Source organism: Nicotiana tabacum, chromosome 1 (genome assembly GCF_000715075.1).
Source record: "Nicotiana tabacum cultivar K326 chromosome 1, ASM71507v2, whole genome shotgun sequence".
NCBI lineage: Eukaryota > Viridiplantae > Streptophyta > Magnoliopsida > Solanales > Solanaceae > Nicotiana > Nicotiana tabacum.
In genome coordinates, this window is record NC_134080.1 from 62,567,591 (window position 1) to 62,586,988 (window position 19,398).

Consider the following 19,398-nt stretch of genomic DNA (forward strand, 5'->3'; position numbering starts at 1 on the left):
CGGATGGCTGGTGCTATAATTATGGGTTGATGACCCTGCTACACTGCCTTGCCCCGAAGTTTGGGACAAAATCTCTCCATGTGACCCGAATCTCCACACTAGTAACAACCTCTCAGTGCCATAGACTGTTGCCCCAAAGTCTGACCTTGATGGCTTGAATACCAACTAGAAGAACCCTAGATAGCTGGTAGTTGATATGAAGTGTCTGGCATGGCACTAAAGTAAGCACTGGAAGAACCCTAATGGCCGAAGTGCCCACTGGGATAACCCTGAATAGCTGGCGGGCGGTAAGAACTCTCCAGCATAGCACTGAAATAGGGTCGAGCTGGAACACCCCGAGGAGGTAATTGTGCTGAATATGGGGGCCTGCTGGACTAACCCCTCCCAAAATGACCTCTGCCCCCAGCTGGGGCACCTCTGAACTCACCAGAAAAGTGAGACCTCGTCCCGCTGCATCAGCTCTCTACCCCTCGGGCGGTAACCCTTAATCCTTCGAGCAATCTCCACGACTAGCTGATAAGAAGTCCCCATATCAACCTCTCGGGCCATAGTGGCCTGAATACCAGAGTAACACCCAACAACAAATTTCTGCACTCTCTCTATGTCTGTAGAAGTATCATAAGTGCAAGGCGAGATAACTCAAAGAATCTCGCCTCATAATCGGTCACTGACATCTGACCCTGCTCGAGCTGCTCAAACTGACCTCACAACTCTTCCCTCTGAGAGGGTGGAATATACCTATCTAAGAAAAGCTATGTAAACTGGTCCCAAGTCATGGAAGGAGAACCTAGTGGCATGCCGAGAAGATAAGACTGCCACCATCTGCGGGCTTTACCCTCCTACTAGAAAGTAGTGAAATCCACCCCATGCGACTCCAATATCCTCATATTGTGCAGTCTATCCCTGCACCTATCAATGAAGTCCTGGGATCCTCATGTCTCTCACCTCCGAAGACAGGAGTGTGTAGCCTAGTCCATCTGTCCAATAGCTTTTGTGGCTCACCGTCCATAGCTGGTCTAGGCTCAGGTGTAGTTGCTGCAACTGGCTGGGCTCTGCCCATGGGTAGTGCACCCGGGGTCTGATATACGGCAGCTGCATGCCCCGAAGCCTGGGCAGTAGGGGTCTATGCTTCCCTTCGCACTTGAGATATGGTTGGGTTCGCTTGAAATAGACCAATCTGAGTCATAGTGTCCATGAACCGCAACATACAACCCATGACCTCCTGAAAGCCCGGTGCTGACATGAAATCTACCAGGGCTGGCTCTCCTGCGGGAACCTCGCCCTACTCCTCGATGATAAGATCCTCCACTAGATCCGCTGGTGGTGCTACTGAGGCAGCTCCAGGATGCCCTTGTTCTCTACCTCGAGCCTGTGCCCAGCCCCGGCCTCTGCCTCGGCCTCTAACAACGTGGGGAGCAGCTCCTCCGGGGTCTGGAACATCTGCCATACACGTCCTCACCATCTGTGAGAGAATGAGAGAAGGAACTTAGTATACCATCAACTAACACTCTATAGCCTCTCAAAGATAAGTGTGGACGTCTCCGCACCAATTTGCAAGACTCAACTAGGTTTGCCCATAACTTGTGAGACCTACGTGAACCTAGTGCTATGATACCGTGTTGTCACGACCCATTTCCATTATAGGCTGTAATGGCGCCCAACACCGTTGTTAGGCAAGCCAACACTGATCAAACTAGTGATTTTCCCGTGTCTAAATAAATTACTAAGTGGATAACATATCCTCAGTTGTTTAAAAGTTTAGAAATTTGTAAATGTAAAATAATTAAATAAAAGAAAATGAGTGCAAATCATAATTATGAAAAAAAATCCAAAATCATAAGTCTACTAGTGTGTGTGCCAAGACCTGGTGTCACAAGTATGTGGTCATTATAGTAGAATATAAAAAAGAATACTAATCTACTGTCTGAAAGAAAATAGACAGAAAATATAACATAGGGAAGACTCCAGCCGCTGCAGAATGGCTTAGAAGGAAGCTCACCGTGAAGTCTCGAGATGGGGATCAAATCAGCGTGCCAGACTGGTAGCCAGATGCACCTGCCTTAGATCTTGTATAATTAAGTACAGAAATGTAGCGTGAGTACATAAATAATATGTACCCAGTAAGTATCTAGCCAAACCTCAAAGAAGTAGTGACGAGGGGTCGACTCCGACACTTACTAAGGGTCAACAATATAATAATATGAAATTCTAATTTAAGCATTTATATAGAGATAACGATAAAATTTAGAATAAGAAATAACTAAACAATCCTTTTACACCATTAAAGAATCAATTCACTTCCTTCATTTAAAGCCAATAACTTCTCAATGCAAGTGAAAGAATACCATATATCAAGAGGGACTACTAATTATATTGTCACACACGAAGTTCGTCGAGGAAATACGACCCGATCTAACATAAATATAAACTGTGCACTGCCGAAGGTCGAACTGCACGAACCATAGATGAATCTATTAACCATAGATGCATCTATTTCTTGCGGTCCGCGGTGGAGCTCCCCGGTCGCAGTCATTTTTATGCGGTCCACGAAGAGGGCCTGGGAGGAGTATATTTAAACGGACTTTCCAGTTATTTTTCACTTTTCAAAACCCTAAAACATAAAAGGCGATTTTTCAAACAACCTTTCTTCTCCACATCACTTTTAAGTCGTTTTAACTAGTTTTCTTTAATCATTAACATCTTTTAACATGATTTCAACTTCAAATCAATTATTTTCATGGGGGAAATTGGGTATTTTGGGTAAACCTAGGTTTTTCAAAAATTGGGGATTTGAACCTCGATTTGAGGTCCGATTTCAAAACAAATTATATATTTGAGTTCGTAGGAGAATGGGTAATCGGGTTTTGGTTCGAACCTCGGGTTTTGACCACATGGGACCGGAGGCGATTTTGACTTTTTTGGGTAAAACTTTGGAAAACTCATTTTCATGCATTCAAATTGATTCATTTAGTGTTTATTGATGTAATTAAGTAACTTGTGGCTAGATACGAGCGAATTGGCGGTGGAATCAAGGGGTAAAGCTATAATTGAAACTTCAGTTCTGTTCGAGGTATCGAGGTAAGTGTTTGGTCTAACCTTAGCTTGAGGAATTGGGAGTTGTGTCCTATTAGCTATTTTCTTCTTGTCGAGTACGACGTATAGGCATGGTGACGAGAATCTATATGTTGATGTCAAGCATGACCGTGAGTCTTATATTGTGATTTCCATGATTTTATTGTATTATTCATGCCTTGGTAAAGATTTCTAATTGTTGTATAAAGTTTGTGGGAAGAATTGTGACCTATGAACATTGAGGAGCATTGGCTCAAGTTGTATAGCGAAGTTGTGAAAGTATAAGTGACAATTGAACTTTTAGGGCATTGGCTCGAGTTGTGAAATGAATTGTGGAAGTATAAGTGATAATCGAACCTCTAGAGCATTAGCTCGAGTTGTGAAGTGAATTGTGAAGTAAAATTGAGGAAGAGAAGAGATCATTATGTTGTCACCCTTGCTGGGCTATTGTTGATTTATTTGTTGTTCCCTTGCCGGGATTTAATTGTTTAATTGTTGTTCCCTTACCGGGATTTAATTGTTTAACTATTGTTCCCTTGCTGGGATCTCTATTACTATTTTGTTTATTCCCTTGCCCCCTTTGCTTGTGATTGTTGTTTGGGTGAGGAAGAGTGTTAAAGCACGAAGGGTGATGCCGTGCATTATTTGTTATTGTGAGGAAGAGTATAAAGCACGAAGGGTGATGTCATGCCGCACATCGTACCATTCCGTGCCGAATCTATTGATTATATGGTGAGGAAAGAGAGTAAAAGCACGAAGGGTGATGCCGTGTACATTTTGATTATATGATTGTTTTGGTGAGGATGAGAGTAAAAGCACGAAGGGTGATGTCGTGCACCTTCTTATTATATAACTGCTTTGGTGAGGCTGAGAGTAAAAGCACAAAGGGTGATGCCGTGCATTTGTTGATTTCTGCTTCCTTGTTGGTATTCTAGTTATGTTGTTTCTTTCCTTACTTGATGCCTTGCTATTCGGAACTATTATCTCCCCCACAACATGTTTCCCCCTCCCACATTGACTGGTTATTTCTGTATTTCTTTTCCGTTGTATATATATATATGAACTGCACTGATTTATTTGGTGGTCTAGTCCTAGCCTCGTCACTACTTTGCCAAGGTTAGGCTAGACACTTACCAACACATGGGGTCGGTTGTGCTGATACTACACTCTGCACTGAGTGCAGATCTAGGAGCAGCTTTCGGATAGTAGTTGGAGTGCTTCCATCAGTCCACCCGGAGACCCAAGGTAGACCTGCAGGCGTCCGCAGGCCCTGGCATCTCCCTCTACCTCTATTTCCTGTTTCATTTCCTTTTGTTCAGAAACAATGTATTGTATTTCTTCAGACCTTGTATGTAGAAATTTTTAGACAGTCTGTGACACTGTGACACCAGATTTTGGGGTATTGAGGTTTTAAAAGTTGTAATAGAGGTAGCCTTAAGTTATATAATTGTTGACTTCCGCTTTATTCCTTAAAATTTCGCTTTTATTATATTGTCGTCTTGTGTTTGTTAAACAGAAGCAATATGAAAGTGTAGTAGGTAGTTAAGGTTTGGCTTTTCTAGCTCCCATTAGTAGGCGCCATCACGACTCTCGAGGGGGGGAAATCTGGGTCGTGACAAGTTGGTATCAGAGCTCTAGGTTACATAGGTCTCACAGTTCACGGGCAAGCTTAGTAGAGTCTGAGGGATCGGTACATAGACGTTTGTATTTATCCCTCAGAGGATACAAAGTTAGGAAAAACTTCACATTCATTCTTTCCTGTCGTGTGATTTTGTTTCTCAATGCTAATTGAACTTCTACTCTGTTCTTTCGCAGATGGCAAGAACACGTGCTTTCTCATCCTCCGCTCAGCAACCCGAGCCCCTAGCAGCAGTTCCCACGAGGGGCAGAAGGCGAGGCCGAGGCCGTGCTAGAGGCCGAGGTAGGGTTAGATCTCAGCCCCGAGCAGCAGCTCCAGTGACGGAGCTTCAGGTTGATTTTGATGAGGAGGTTCCGGCTCTAGCAGTTCCGGTGGGCCCAGCTTAGGTCCCAAAGGGGTTTATTGCTACCCCAGTTCTTCAGGATGCTCTGGTCTGATTAGTGGGACTTATGCAGAGTGTCACCCGAGCAGGCTTGCTTCATATAGCACCAGCCGTCTCTCAGGCTGGAGGAGGGGCCCAGACTCCTGCTACTCGCACTCCGGAGTAGGTAGCTCCTTAGATTCAGACTCCAGTAGTTCAGGCAGTTGGAGCAGTACAGCCGGGTGTGGTAGCTCATACCGGTGATGGAGCAGCTATGTCCACCGATGCTTTGTGGAGACTGGATAGGTTCACCAAGCTCTTCACTACTACTTTCAGCGGTGCATCTACTGAGGATCCCCAGGATTATCTAGATAACTGCCACGAGGTTCTCAGGAACATGGGTATTGTTGAGATCAATGGAGTTGATTTTGCTACATTTCGCTTGTCTAAATCTGCCAAGACTTGGTGGAGGGATTATTGCTTAGCTAGACCAGCCGGATCGCCATCCTTGACTTGGGAGCAGTTTACAGTGTTGTTTCTGGAGAAATTTCTCCCAGTTACTCAGAGAGAGGCTTATCGGAGGCAGTTTGAGTATCTCCAGCAGGGTTCCCTGACTGTTACCCAGTATGAGACCAAGGTTATCGACTTAGCTCACCATGCTCTCATCATACTCCCCACCGAGAGAGAGAGAGAGATAGAGGGTGAGGAGGTTTATTGACGGTTTTATTCAGCCGATTCGTCTTCAAATAGCTAGAGAGCCTGGGAGTGAGATTACTTTTCAGGAGGCAGCCAATGTGGCCCGTAGAGTTGAGATGGTTCTGTCACAGGAAGGCGTCATGGATCAGATAAGAGGCCCCGTTATTCAGGCCGATTCAGTGGTACCTCATCTGGAGGTTGAGATTCGTATGGTAGAGGCCATCCTCCTAGGCCTTTCAGTCAGTGCTCCAGATTTCTCACTGTACTTCAGGTGGTCGTGGTCCCCAGATGTAGTATCCTGATCAGCAGTCCTACAGTGCACCACCTGCTCCTATCAGTGCACCACCGCTTCAGAGTTTTCGGGGTAGTCATCAGGTCATCAGGGCCAGCAGTCTCAGCAACCGAAGGCTTGTTACACTTGTGGTAATACGGGTCACATTGCTAGGTTTTTCCCTCGAGCACCGAGTAGCTCTCAGCATCAGGATTCTCGTACTATGGTACAGGCACCAGGTGTTCCACAGCCCGCCCAACCAGCTAGATGTGGGGGTAGAGGTGCTAGAGGTGGAGGTAGAGGTAATAGAGGTGGAGCTTAGGCCGCTAAAGGTGGAGGCCAGCCAGCTGCAGGCCGTCCCAAAGATATAGTTCAGTGTGGTGGGGCCCAGCCCTGATGTTACGCCCTTCCAGCCAGGCCCAAGGCTCAGGCTTCTGATGCAGTCATTACAGGTACTATTCTGGTTTATGATAGAGATGCTTCAGTGTTATTTGATCCAGGGTCTACCTACTCGTATGTGTCATCTTATTTTGCACTGTATCTGGTCATGCCTAGTGATTCATTGAGTATTCCAGTTTATGTGTCTACACCGGTGGGTGATTCTATTGTGGTAGATCGAGTCCATCGTTCTTGTATTGTGGTGATTGGGGGTCTTGAGACTCGTGTGGATTTGTTGCTTCTAGACATGGTCGATTTCGATGTTATATTGGGGATGGACTAGTTATCACCTTATCACGCTATCTTGGACTGTCATGCCAATATTGTGACCTTAGATTTACCGGGTATGCCTTATTTAGAGTGGAGAGGGACTCCTGGTCATTCTACCCATAGTGTTATTTCGTATGTGAAGGCTCGACGTGTGGTCGAGAAGGGGTGGTTGGCCTATTTGGCATATGTTCGTGCTTCTAGTGCTGAGGTCCCTTCTATTGATTCTATGCCCGTTGTTTGTGAGTTTCTTGAGGTTTTCCCTTCAGACCTGTCAGGTATGCCACCCGACAGGGATATTGACTTTTGCATTGATTTGGCTTCGGCCACTCAGCCCATTTCTATCCCGCCGTATCATATGGCCTCGCCGGAGTTGAAAGAGTTGAAGGAACAGTTGCAAGACTTGCTTGAGAAGGGTTTTATTAGTTCTAGTATTTCGCCTTGGGGTGCACTGGTGTTGTTTGTTAAGAAGAAGGATGTATCGATGAGAATGTGTATTGATTACCGGTAGTTGAACAAGGTCACAATCAAGAATAAGTATCCATTGCCGAGGATCGATGATTTGTTTGATCAACTTCAGGGTGCCAAGGTGTTTTCAAAGATTGATTTGAGATCTGTCTACCATCAGTTGAGGATTAGGGCATCCTATGTCCCTAAGACAGCTTTCCGCACTCAGTACGGGCGTTATGAGTTCCTGGTCATGTCATTCGGGTTGATCAATGCCCCAGCAGCTTTTATGGATTTGATGAACCGAGTGTTCAGGCCTTATTTAGACTCGTTCGTGATAGTCTTCATTGATGACATTTTGATATATTCCCGCAGCCGGGAGGAGCACGAGCAACATCTTAGAGTGATTCTTCAGACCTTGAAGGATAGTCAATTATATGCTAAGTTCTCGAAGTGTGAGTTCTGGTTGAGTTCAGTTGCATTTCTGGGTCATGTTGTATTAGCAGAGGGTATTCAGGTTGATCCAAAGAAGATTGAGGCAGTCAAGAACTGGCCTAGACCAGCATCAACTACAGAGATTTAGAGTTTCTTGGTATTGGCAGGCTACTATCGTCGGTTCGTGGAGGGGTTCTCATCTATCGCAGCCCCGATGACCAGGTTGACCCAGAAGGGTGCCCAGTTCAGATGGTCAGACGAGTGCGAGGCGAGCTTTCAGAAGCTCAAGATAGCTCTGACTATGGCACCGGTTTTGGTTTTGCCCATAGGTTCAGGGCCTTATACCGTTTATTGTGATACATCCCGTATTGGGCTGGGTATAGTGTTGATGCAGGATGGCAAGGTCATTGCCTATGCTTCGAGGTAGTTGAAGATTCATGAAAAGAACTATCCGGTTCATGATTTGGAGTTGACATCCATAGTTCATGCATTGAAGATTTGGAGGCATTATCTGTATGGCATGGCATGCGAGGTGCTCACTGATCACAAGAGTCTTCAGTATTTGTTTAAGCAAAAAGAGTTGAATTTGAGGCAAAGAAGGTGGTTGGAGTTGTTAAAGGATTATGATATCACTATCTTGTATCATCTGGGAAAAGCCAATGTGGTGGCCGATGCGTTGAGTAGGAAGTCAGCCAGTATGGGCAGTCTTGCTTATATTCCAGTCGGTGAGAGACCGCTTGCTTTGGACGTTCATGCTTTGGCTAACCAGTTTGTGAGGTTGGATATTTCTGAGCCTCATCGTGTATTGTCCTGCACGGTCGCTCGATCTTCTTTATTGGAACGTATCCGTGATCGGTAGTATAATGATCCTATTTGTGTGTCCTTAGAGACATGGTGCAGCGCGGAGGTGCCAAGCAGGTTACCTTAGATGATGGTGGAGTTTTGAGATTGCAGGGTCGCGTTTGTGTGCCTAATGTGGATGGGCTCCGAGAGTTGATTTTAGAGGAGGCCCATAGCTCCCGGTACTCTATTCATCCGGGCACCGCGAAGATGTATCAATATTTGCGGCAGCATTATTAGTGGCATAGAATGAAGAAGGATATCGTTGCATATGTAGCTCGGTGTTTGAATTGTGAGCAGGTTAAGTACGAGCATCAGAGGCCTGGTGGTTTATTTCAGAGGATTGAGCTTTCTGAGTGGAAGTGGGAGCAAATCACCATGGATTTCGTTGTTAGACTCCCGCAGACTCGGAGGAAGTTCAACGCAGTATGGGTCATTGTTGATAGGCTGACCAAGTTAGTGCATTTCATTCCTATGGCGGTCTCCTATTCATCTGAGAGGTTAGCTGAGATCTATATCCGGGAGATTGTTCGTCTTCGTGGTGTGCCTATATCTATCATTTCGGACCAAGGTATGCAGTTTACCTCGTGTTTCTGGAGAGCACTTCAGCGAGAGTTGGGCACCCAGGTTGAGTTGAGTACAGCATTCCATCCTCAAACGGACGGGCAGTCCGAGCGGACTATTCAGATTTTGGAGGACATGCTTCGAGCTTGTGTCATTAACTTTGGAGGCTCGTGGGATCAGTTTTTGCCTCTAGCAGAGTTTGCCTACAACAACAGTTACTAGTCGAGTATCCAGATGGCTCCTTATGAGGCTTTATATGGTAGGCGGTGTCGATCTCCGGTTGGATGGTTTGAGCCGGGAAAGGCTCGATTGTTGGGTACGGATCTGGTTCAGGAGGCTTTAGACAAGGTCAGGATTATTCAGGATAGGCTTCGTACAGCTCAGTCCAGGCAAAAGAGTTATGCAGACCGTAAGGTTCGAGATGTGGCTTTTATGGTCAGTGAGCGGGTACTGCTCCGAGTGTCGCCTATGAAGGGTGTGATGAGATTTGGGAAGAAGGGAAAGCTTAGCCCTAGATTCATTGGCTCGTTTGAGATTCTTGATCGAGTGGGAGAGGTGGCTTATAGACTTGCATTGCCGCCGAGCTTATCAGCCGTGCATCCAGTATTTCATGTGTCCATGCTTCGAAAATATCACGGCGATCCATCCCACGTGTTAGATTTCCGCACTGTCTAGTTGGACAAGGACATGTCTTATGAGGAGGAGCCGGTAGCTATTCTAGACCGGCAGGTTCGTCAGTAGAGGTCGAAGAGTTTTCCTTCTGTTCGTATTCAGTGGAGAGGTTAGCCTCTTGAGGCATCGACCTGGGAGTCCGAGTCCGATATGCGGAGCCGTTATCCCCATCTTTTCCCCGACTCAGATACTTCCTTCTTCTGTCCGTTCGAGGACGAACGGTTGTTTTAGAGGTGGAGAATGTGATGACTCACTTGCTTTAAATTAAATTCTGTGTTTCCGAGGTCTTGAAAACCTCATTTAGAGTCACCTCAATTTGCATGTGCAGTCCGGGCGCGTAGCCAAAAAGCTTAAATATGAAATTTTGTGAAAAATGATAAGTTTTGACTATAAAATGAATAAATTTAACTTTGGTCAACATTTTGGGTAAACGGACCCGGATCCGTGATTTGACAGTCCTAGAGGGTCCATAGGAAAATATGAGACTTGGGCGTATGCCCGGAATCGAATTCTGAGGTCCCGAGCCCAAGAAATGAATTTTTAAAGGAAATTGTTTCTGAAAAAGTTTTAAGGAAATTTGAAATGAAGTCTGATTAGCAAGAGATGGTATCAGGCCCGTATTTTGGTTCCGGCGCCCGGTACAGGTCTTATATATGGTTTAAGTCATTTCTGTAAAGTTTGGTTGAAAACGGACATCGTTTGATGTGATTCACACCTACTTGATGACGTTTGAGAAAAAGTTCATGATTTTGAGATTTGAATCATTATTATTGAGGTTATTTTGGCGATTTAATCGCACGGATAAGTTCGTATGATGTTGTTGAGTTAATACGTGTGCTTGGTTAGGAGACCCAAGGGCTCGAGTGTGTTTTGGATGTGTTTTGGCAAGTTTTGAACTTAGGAAAAAGTTGCAGATTCAGAGAAGTGCAGGTCTCTGAAGCCAGGTCTCGCGGTCCGCAGAGGAAACTTCGCGGCCGTGGTGGGGACTCCGAGATCGCGGTGGGATTCGTGCGGTCCGCGGTGAGCAAGGCCAAGCCTTCACGGCCGCGCTTGATTTCTTTCGGTCCGTGGTGGAGCTCCGCGGTCGCAGTCCTTTTTATGTGGTCCGCGAAGAGGGCCTGAGAGGAGTATATTTAAACGAACTTTCCAGTTATTTTTCACTTTTCAAAAACCTAAAACATAAGAGGCGATTTTTCAAACAACTTTTCTTCTCCAAATCAATTGTAAATCATTTTTAACTAGTTTTCTTTAATCATTAACATCTTTTAACATGATTTCAAATTCAAATCAATTATTTTCATGAGGGAAATTGGGTGTTTTGGGTAGAACCTAGGTTTTTCAAAAATTGGGGATTTGAACCTCGATTTTAGGTCCGATTTCAAAACAAATTATATATTTGAGTTCGTGGGGGAATGAGTATTTGGTTTTGGTTCGAACCTCGGGTTTTGACCACGTGGGCCCGGGGGCAATTTTGACTTTTTTGGGTAAAACTTTGGAAAACTCATTTTCATGCATTCAAATTGATTCATTTAGTGTTTATTGATGTAATTAAGTAACTTGTGGCTAGATACGAGGGAATTGGCGGTGGAATCAAGGAGTAAAGCTATAATTGAAACTTGAGTTGTGTTCGAGACATCGAGGTAAGTGTTTGGTCTAACCTTAGCTTGAGGGATTAGGAGTTGTGTCCTATTTGCTATTTGCTTCTTGTCGAGTACGACGTATAGGCATGGTGACGAGTATCTATACGTTGTGTCAAGCATGACCGTGAGTCTTATATTGTGATTTCCATGATTTTATTGTATTATTCATGCCTTGGTGAAGATTTCTAATTGTTGTATAAAGTTTGTGGGACGAATTGTGACCTATGAACATTGAAGAGCATTGGCTCAAGTTGTATAGCGAAATTGTGAAAGTATAAGTGACAATTGAACTTTTAAAGCATTGGCTCGAGTTGTGAAATGAATTGTGGAAGTATAAGTGATAATCGAACCTCTAGAGCATTGGCTCGAGTTGTGAAGTGAATTGTGAAGTAAAATTGAGGAAGAGAAGAGATCATTATGTTGTCACCCTTGCCGGGCTATTGTTGATTTATTTGTTGTTCCCTTGCCGGGATTTAATTGTTTAACTGTTGTTCCCTTGCCGGGATCTCTATTACTATTTTGTTTATTCCATTGCCCCCTTTGCTTGTGATTGTTGTTTGGGTGAGGAAGAGTGTTTAAAGCACGAAGGGTGATGTCGTGCATTGTTTGTTATTGTGAGGAAAGAGTATAAAGCACGAAGGGTGATGACGTGCCGCACGACGTACCATTCCATGCTGAATCTATTGATCATATGGTGAGGAAAAAGAGTAAAAGCACGAAGGGTGATGCCGTGCACATTTTGATTATATGATTGTTTTGGTGAGGACTAGAGTAAAAGTACGAAGGGTGATTCCGTGCACATTTTTATTATATAACTGCTTTGGTGAGGCTAAGAGTAAAAGCACGAAGGGTGATGCCATGCAGTTGTTGATTTCTACTTCCTTGTTGATATTCTAGTTATGTTGTTTCTTTCCTTACTTGATGCCTTGTTATTCGGAGCTATTATCTCCCCCACAGCATGTTTCCCCCTCCTACATTGACTTGGTTATTTCTGTATTTCTTTTCCGCTGTATATATATATGAACTGCACATGTTTATTTGTGGTCTGGTCCTAGCCTCGTCACTACTTCGCCTATGTTAGGCTAGACACTTACCAGCACATAGGGTCGGTTGTGCTGATACTACACTCTGCACTGTGTGCAGATCCAGGAGCAGCTTTCGGACAGTAGTTGGAGTGCTTTTTTCAGTCCACCCCGAGACCCAAGGTAGACCTGCAGGCGTCCGCAAGCCCTGGCGTCTCCCTCTACCTCTATTTCCTGCTTCATTTCCTTTTGTTCAGAAACAGTGTATTGTATTTCTTCAGACCTTGTATGTAGCAATTCTTAGACAGTCTGTAACACCAGATTTTGGGGTATTGAGGTTTTAAAAGTTGTAATAAACGTAGCCTTAAGTTATATTATTGACCCACTCTCCATCCTCTTCATTTGTCAACTTGCCAATAACAAATTATGCCACTGGGAAAAACATAAATATTATTTCGGCTGCATCACACCATACAAGCAACATATTGCACTTTGACTAGTTATCATATAACTAGTCAATTTGCCCGCGTTTCGCACGGTCTTATAAATAAAATATGAATGAAAAATTTATTGTTAAATTTTTTATAATTTTATTTATCTATTCTTCAACCATAATATTATCAACTGTGATATAATTGCATTTCTAAGATTGGTTACTTCTTTCTAAAATCATCCAGACTCGCTTTCTTTATTTTTATACACATGAAAGCATACACCTTACTTCATTGCAAGAATTTTATTGGGCTAATTTGAAGGTTTAAATTAAGGGATTAAATCTTCTTTTATCGATGAAAATAAAATTGGATAAATAGTTAATGTAATATGCTTGAATGAATATAAATTATTGACATTGGTACCTTGTTGTATTATTTGCATGTTTAGATGATATCCAAAACATCATGCCACAAAATAATACCATCACTATTAAACAAAAAGAAAAGATCGATATATACTGAAACTTAAAATTCAACAAAACAAATAGTTCTTCTATATCATACTATATTATAAGTAGGGGTATACAAAGAAAATCGATAAATTACACCAACCCGATAATCCGAGTCAAACCGAGAAAAAAAACCTGATTATGGTTTGGTTTGATTTGGTTTGGTGTTGGAAAAAAAAACCCGACCATAATTGGTTTGGTTTGGTTTTAACAAAAGAAAGTCAAACCGAAACCAAACCAACCCGACATTACATATATAAATTTTTTAGATATATTTAATATATAAATATACTTATTGTGATGTAATTTATAAATATTTCTTAAATTTTTTCATAATTTTACCTTTTAAGGTATTATTTCAAGGTTGGACTTAGAACTTTTGAATGTTCCAATAAGTTTTATAGCCATTAATATTAGTAAATTATATAATGCTAACAAAAGCCAAAACCAAAATTAAATCAATACTAATGCTAACAAAAGACATTCAATTCAATACTACGAACGGGAATGTATTGAATATCTATTTTTTGTTTTGCAATAATTTAGATAAAAATGCAGAACCTATTTTTATTTTTTCTTTAGCGTTTAGTCATGTAATAATACTCCCTTATTAATCTACTTATTTTAGCATGATTTAGTACTTTTATATTATATTTATTTTTATTATGGCTTTTTAATAAGCAATATTTATATTACATAATTTTATTATCTTTATTGTTGAATATTTTAGGATAATGACATGACACATCTCATATTTTGTATTATTTTCTTGGAAAATACTTTATATAGTTGTATCTTACTAGGATTAAAGAAATATTTTAAGCACAAGTTATATGTTTTGTTCTACGAAGATTTTACCTAAAAAAAAAACCCGAAAAAACCCGAGAAACCCGAAAACCCAAGAAAAACCGAGATTGAAAAACCCAAGTTTTATTGATTTGGTTTGGTCTTTAGATTTAATAACCCGACACAATTGGTTTGGTTTGGTAATTGTAAAATTCGAACCAACCCGACCTATGTACACCCCTAATTATAAGCATGAAGATCAAAAGTTGAATGTGAAAGACTAAAATAACCCTATAAACTTAAGTGACTATGATACCCTTCAAAAAATTATACCTTCATAAATAAGTTTAAAACCTTTTGGTTCTCTCAACCTTCTGCAATTCATATTTCAAAATTGTATAATTTTGCATGACTATGGAAAAAAAATCTTTTTGTTATGTTTTTATTATTGTCAGTCGCTTCTTAATTAATTGTTCACAAAATTTTACAAACATTTAATTTCTTTCATTCTTTAAAAAAAAAGTATATCATGTACAAATAAGTATTAGTTTCTCTTTTTATCTGTTGCACGTATCATTTCGTTGAAACATCAAAATGGAACAACTTTAAAAACAATATCTACAGAGAAATATTAGGTGAAATATACAGTCGTATTATATGTTTGTAAGTCATAACAACTATATTTATGTAATTATAAAATACACTTGTCTAACTAAATATAATTATTGATCTTCGTAGAGCTATCCAGTCAATTTGAGTTCAACACTACATCTCTAAAACTATTTACTATTTTTAGCTTGTATTTTTTTCTTTTGAAATTTTGGTGTAATATTTCACATGTTTTAATAATATTTTAATTTTTTTACTGCTTGTACAGAATAACACGTGCGACGCACGTATCAAGAAACTAGTATTGTTAAAAGTTCAACACAAGGTTTAATTTTCTATTTCTGTAATATCTTTGCATTATCATTCCTTCTCTAATCGTGCTTGGAGTATTTTGAATTTCCAAAATAACATATTAAGGAAAAAGAAATAAATGTAACCTTTAAAACACTCGATGAATATTGAGAAAATGTCACTTTGCGATAGTTAATCAAAGTTCACCTCAACGGTTAATTTTCTTTTGTATCTCTATGTATTTTTGTGATTTTATATTACTATAAGAATATAAAATGTATGTCCGAGTACCAAACAATCAAGACAAAAACACAAATAAACAAATCATTTTCCAAAAATAAAAGACAAAAGAGAAGAAGATGAAAGAGGAGGAAGAGAAATCATTAATTCTCACTTCGCTCTATTTAGACCCATTTTATTTTTATAATCAGGCCTATTCATTCTATAGAAATCTAAAATCACAAATGATAGTATCATTGCATGAAAAGAACAAAAGTAAAATTGTCAATCACAACATCATGTAAAAACGACATAGAATATGTCTGATGATATATTTCCAATATTATGCAGGAGAAATAATAAAATGTACAACACATTTTCAGTTACAAACAAAGGTATTTCTCCCACTTGACACACCAGGATGAACCCATTGACACAATCACATATACCAAATCCATTTAAATTGTAGATTGAAAATAAGAATTTAATTGCGTAATTCCTTTGTGTATCCAAATGGCATACATATATGTAATTTGTATAAAAAAAAAGATCTCATACATATACACAAACACAAAGACTGTGAGCACAACTTTATGAGAAGAAAGCGAGAGAATATAATGGATGCTTATAGATTTTCAATTGCTTTTCCCTCTAAAATAGTTCCTGCAACATCCTTAAAATCCTCATATCATACAATCAGATAAATTCCAATAATTTATCACAAAATAAAGAATATAATTAGTTAGGTAACACAAAATATTGAAAGTTTTTTTTTAAAGAAAGTGCATCTCCTTCCACGATATGTCCAAGTATTGCTCTCAAAAGAAATATTGCCAAGGTGAAACAAATTTAAGCTTTGAAGGGTAAAAGAAGTAGCAAAAACAATCTAATAGTAAAGTAAGAATTACCTGTAATTGGTTAAGAGGATGCATTGGCTATCAAGGTTAAGAGTGATGGTGGTGTTCTTTATTATATATATATTTTTGACGATACTCTGCACTATAGAATGAGAAGCCAGAAGTTTTAAGCAATTAATTGTAATAAGTTATTATGTACATCTCTTTAGGACCCCGTTAAAAAATTAACGCATTTATAACTTTTTATTACTCTCTCTAATTGCACAATAAATAAACAATAACTTGGAAGATCGAACAACTAAATAATTGGGAGATAAAGGCAAAGAAAGGAAGTTAAAGATAAATAGCTTTTTCTGGTCTAAGAGAGGTGCCACAAATAATTGGAGAGAGTGTACCTGAAAAACTGGAACACCATAAAAGCTTTTTTCAAAAGTTCCAATCCTTTCCTTTTCATATTTAAAAAGAGCCAGCAGAATATGATTACTTCAGATTATAGAATAAAAAAATTAACAGTGCACAAAATAATATATAAACATGTTAATTTATATTTTAATGTACAAAACTATCTTTTGCATAAGCGGACACCTGAATATACTCCTCAAAAAAATGTCACAAAAGGATAGGCCTCCAACCATTTGACTGACAAAACCTATGCAATAATTTCTGAAATTCCCAATTGGTATATGTAATTATCTTTGTTAGAGTATATAACTGAGCAAAAACTATCTTTTCAATCAATTTCAAACAAAATGTACCTTCTGCATACTATAAATTTATTCCTAAGATGAAAAAAACCTTGTTAATGCTCACCTTAGCTACAAGAATTTTCAAATATTGCATTAAACAAAGGTTTCTTTCAAGAAAAAGTTTCTAAGCACGACTAATTGTTGTGCTATCTAACTTGTGCTAATGCTTGAGTAAGCATTGTGCAAGGTTTATTATTATCAATTAAGTTACTGGTACCTTCAAAATAGACAAAATAAAGTAAAATTGTTTTATCCTTATTTGTATTCTTTCTAGATATTATATCCTCCTTCAGCATGTTAGTTTATTTGCATAAGTTATAATAGTTAGCTTTAGACAGTAATCAAGTAACATAACATTTCAATGTCAAATAACTCATTATTATGGCACATAGAGTAAAGCTCAAAGGTACACCTCAATAATAAAGTTCTACCACGATGCTGCTTGTTTGGCTGAAGCAAGTAACAGAGTTGCATCTATTAAACATGTACCTGTAATATATCCAATTTTTTGTCTATACCTTTTTAACCCACTTATCTTGAACAACATAATCTTCACTATGTTGCGCGTCACCATCACTTGTTTAGTTCCACATTTCTATTAAAAGAAGAATACAACATGAGATGCCCAAGGCAATCACTAAGGTAAAAGGAGGAATGAATTCCTAATAAGGCAAAAAAGTCCAATATTTCAGTATTATATTTGAATGTTCCTCAAAATATACAATTCTAACATCGAAAGGAAAATTGACACTTAAGTAAAAGATATTATAATACTTCATGACAGTATCATGGAGTTTAACAGAAATTATCTTTTAATGTTAATGTGTTTGTTCCACATTGACCATTTCAGAGTCTCTTTCAAGGTCGGAGCATCTCTATTCCCATCTGATAAATATAGTTAAAAATTAATGTTATAAGTTAATAAAGAAATTAATCTTTACTAATTAAACATCTTTTTACGATTCTACCATCTTTTAATGGTTTTTAACATTCTACATAAACTGTAACCTTATCCAAGTAAATATGAGACCACCTATGTTAAACTGAAAATGCCCCACAATTAAGGAGATAACCAACAACAACAACAAGAACGACAATTAAGGAGATAACCAGAAAGCATAAATTAAAGGGGGGAAAACTATGAAAAATTCAATTATAACAGCAAATCATTCCAACTATAAAATGACCTCTCTTTTGGAATAATATGATTGTATTTCCATCTTAACTTCAAAAGATTGACCCATACTTCAATCAACTATGATTTATCTGTATATATTTCACAAGTTCGAATTTTAATATTTAGAGCATTTGTGATATCCTCTCAAATTGTTACATAAATAAATATCATAAAATTGAGTAAAAAAAAGTTAGGATAATTTTAATAGAAAAAGGACCTGCAAAGTCATGAACTGTCCGTGAATTTTCTCGGGAGCAGAAGTGTCTTGTCGTTGAAGCCTTTAATTGCTTCCAATCAATAACGTTGCTGATCGCTGATTTTCGACTCGGAATCCAAATTGAAAGCCTGCCACCATTGACTCCAAATTTGCCTCGTCTTCTATTTGGGGGAGAGTACTGTTATGTGAGAGATTTGAGGAAGGGGCAACTGTTTTACCTTTGGGCTTCCATGAAACGATTGGACTCTCCAATAAATACCCAAGAAACGTTTCGAGCAACAGTTGTTTATTTAATACAATTTTTTTATTTATTGAATGTGAATGAAGAAGGTAAAAATGCTCAAAAAAAAAAGGAGATAAAAGATAAATAGAATTGCTAAACATAGAAGGATGCCACATCACCTTCTCCATGTCCAACTTTATTATATATTTCTATTTTTTATTATGTAGAAAAGCCATGAAGGTCGACCAAGGATAAAGTGGTAATTTCACATAGCTGATCTTAAATTGAATTTTTATTAACATATGTATCCTTCTCCTTCCTCACGTTCTTTCATTCTAGAATTCTCTTTCACTATTAATTTGCTAATCATCTGCCATTTACTAATGGGTTCTGGCCACAATTATCTGCCATTAGTAGTAGATCTTTCTCGCTAACCTTTTTTTATCCTTCATATCTTTTTTAGGAATTTTACTTTTTATTATCTCTAATCAAACTTTGGACTCAACTCTGTGTTTCACAATTGGGGATAAACTTGTCGACTGCTTCTTGATGAATGAACTCTTGGAGCAGCAATCGTCTACCAGGATGGAGTATTCTTGGAGCTTTCGAACTGCTGAATGGGAATATTGAGGTATACCCTTTCAATTGTTATTTTTGAAGGGTTTATATGTTATTTTTTTCTTTTTTATTTATCATAATTATTCCGTCGAAGGTCGATTCTCTGCCAATTTTTAGGTATAACCCCTTTGAAATGTTGAATTTTTTAAGGTTTAAAATAGGTGAAATTTACTAATCGCTGATTTAAAATTTTGATATATAATCCCCTTTTAGATTTTTGTTTATATTGTCGGGCTACATTTCCCATTGATTCCTCATCTATACTATTATAGCCCTATTCTTTCGCTCACTAATTTTAGTGTTTTTCATTATTTCTCTTTTGATTCTTCTTCCAACCTCCTCTTGAAG

General features: G+C 39.2%; 1 long non-coding RNA gene across 1 annotated transcript; it reads right to left on the minus strand.

Annotated features, from left to right (window-relative positions):
- Positions 1–15,675: 15,675 nt before the first annotated feature.
- Positions 15,676–18,576, minus strand: LOC107830037 (uncharacterized). Its single transcript, XR_001658072.2, has 2 exons — positions 18,210–18,576; positions 15,676–17,410 (listed from the first exon to the last, which is right to left on the minus strand). It is a non-coding gene; the product is annotated as an uncharacterized LOC107830037 (long non-coding RNA).
- Between the last annotated feature and the right edge of the window lie 822 nt (positions 18,577–19,398).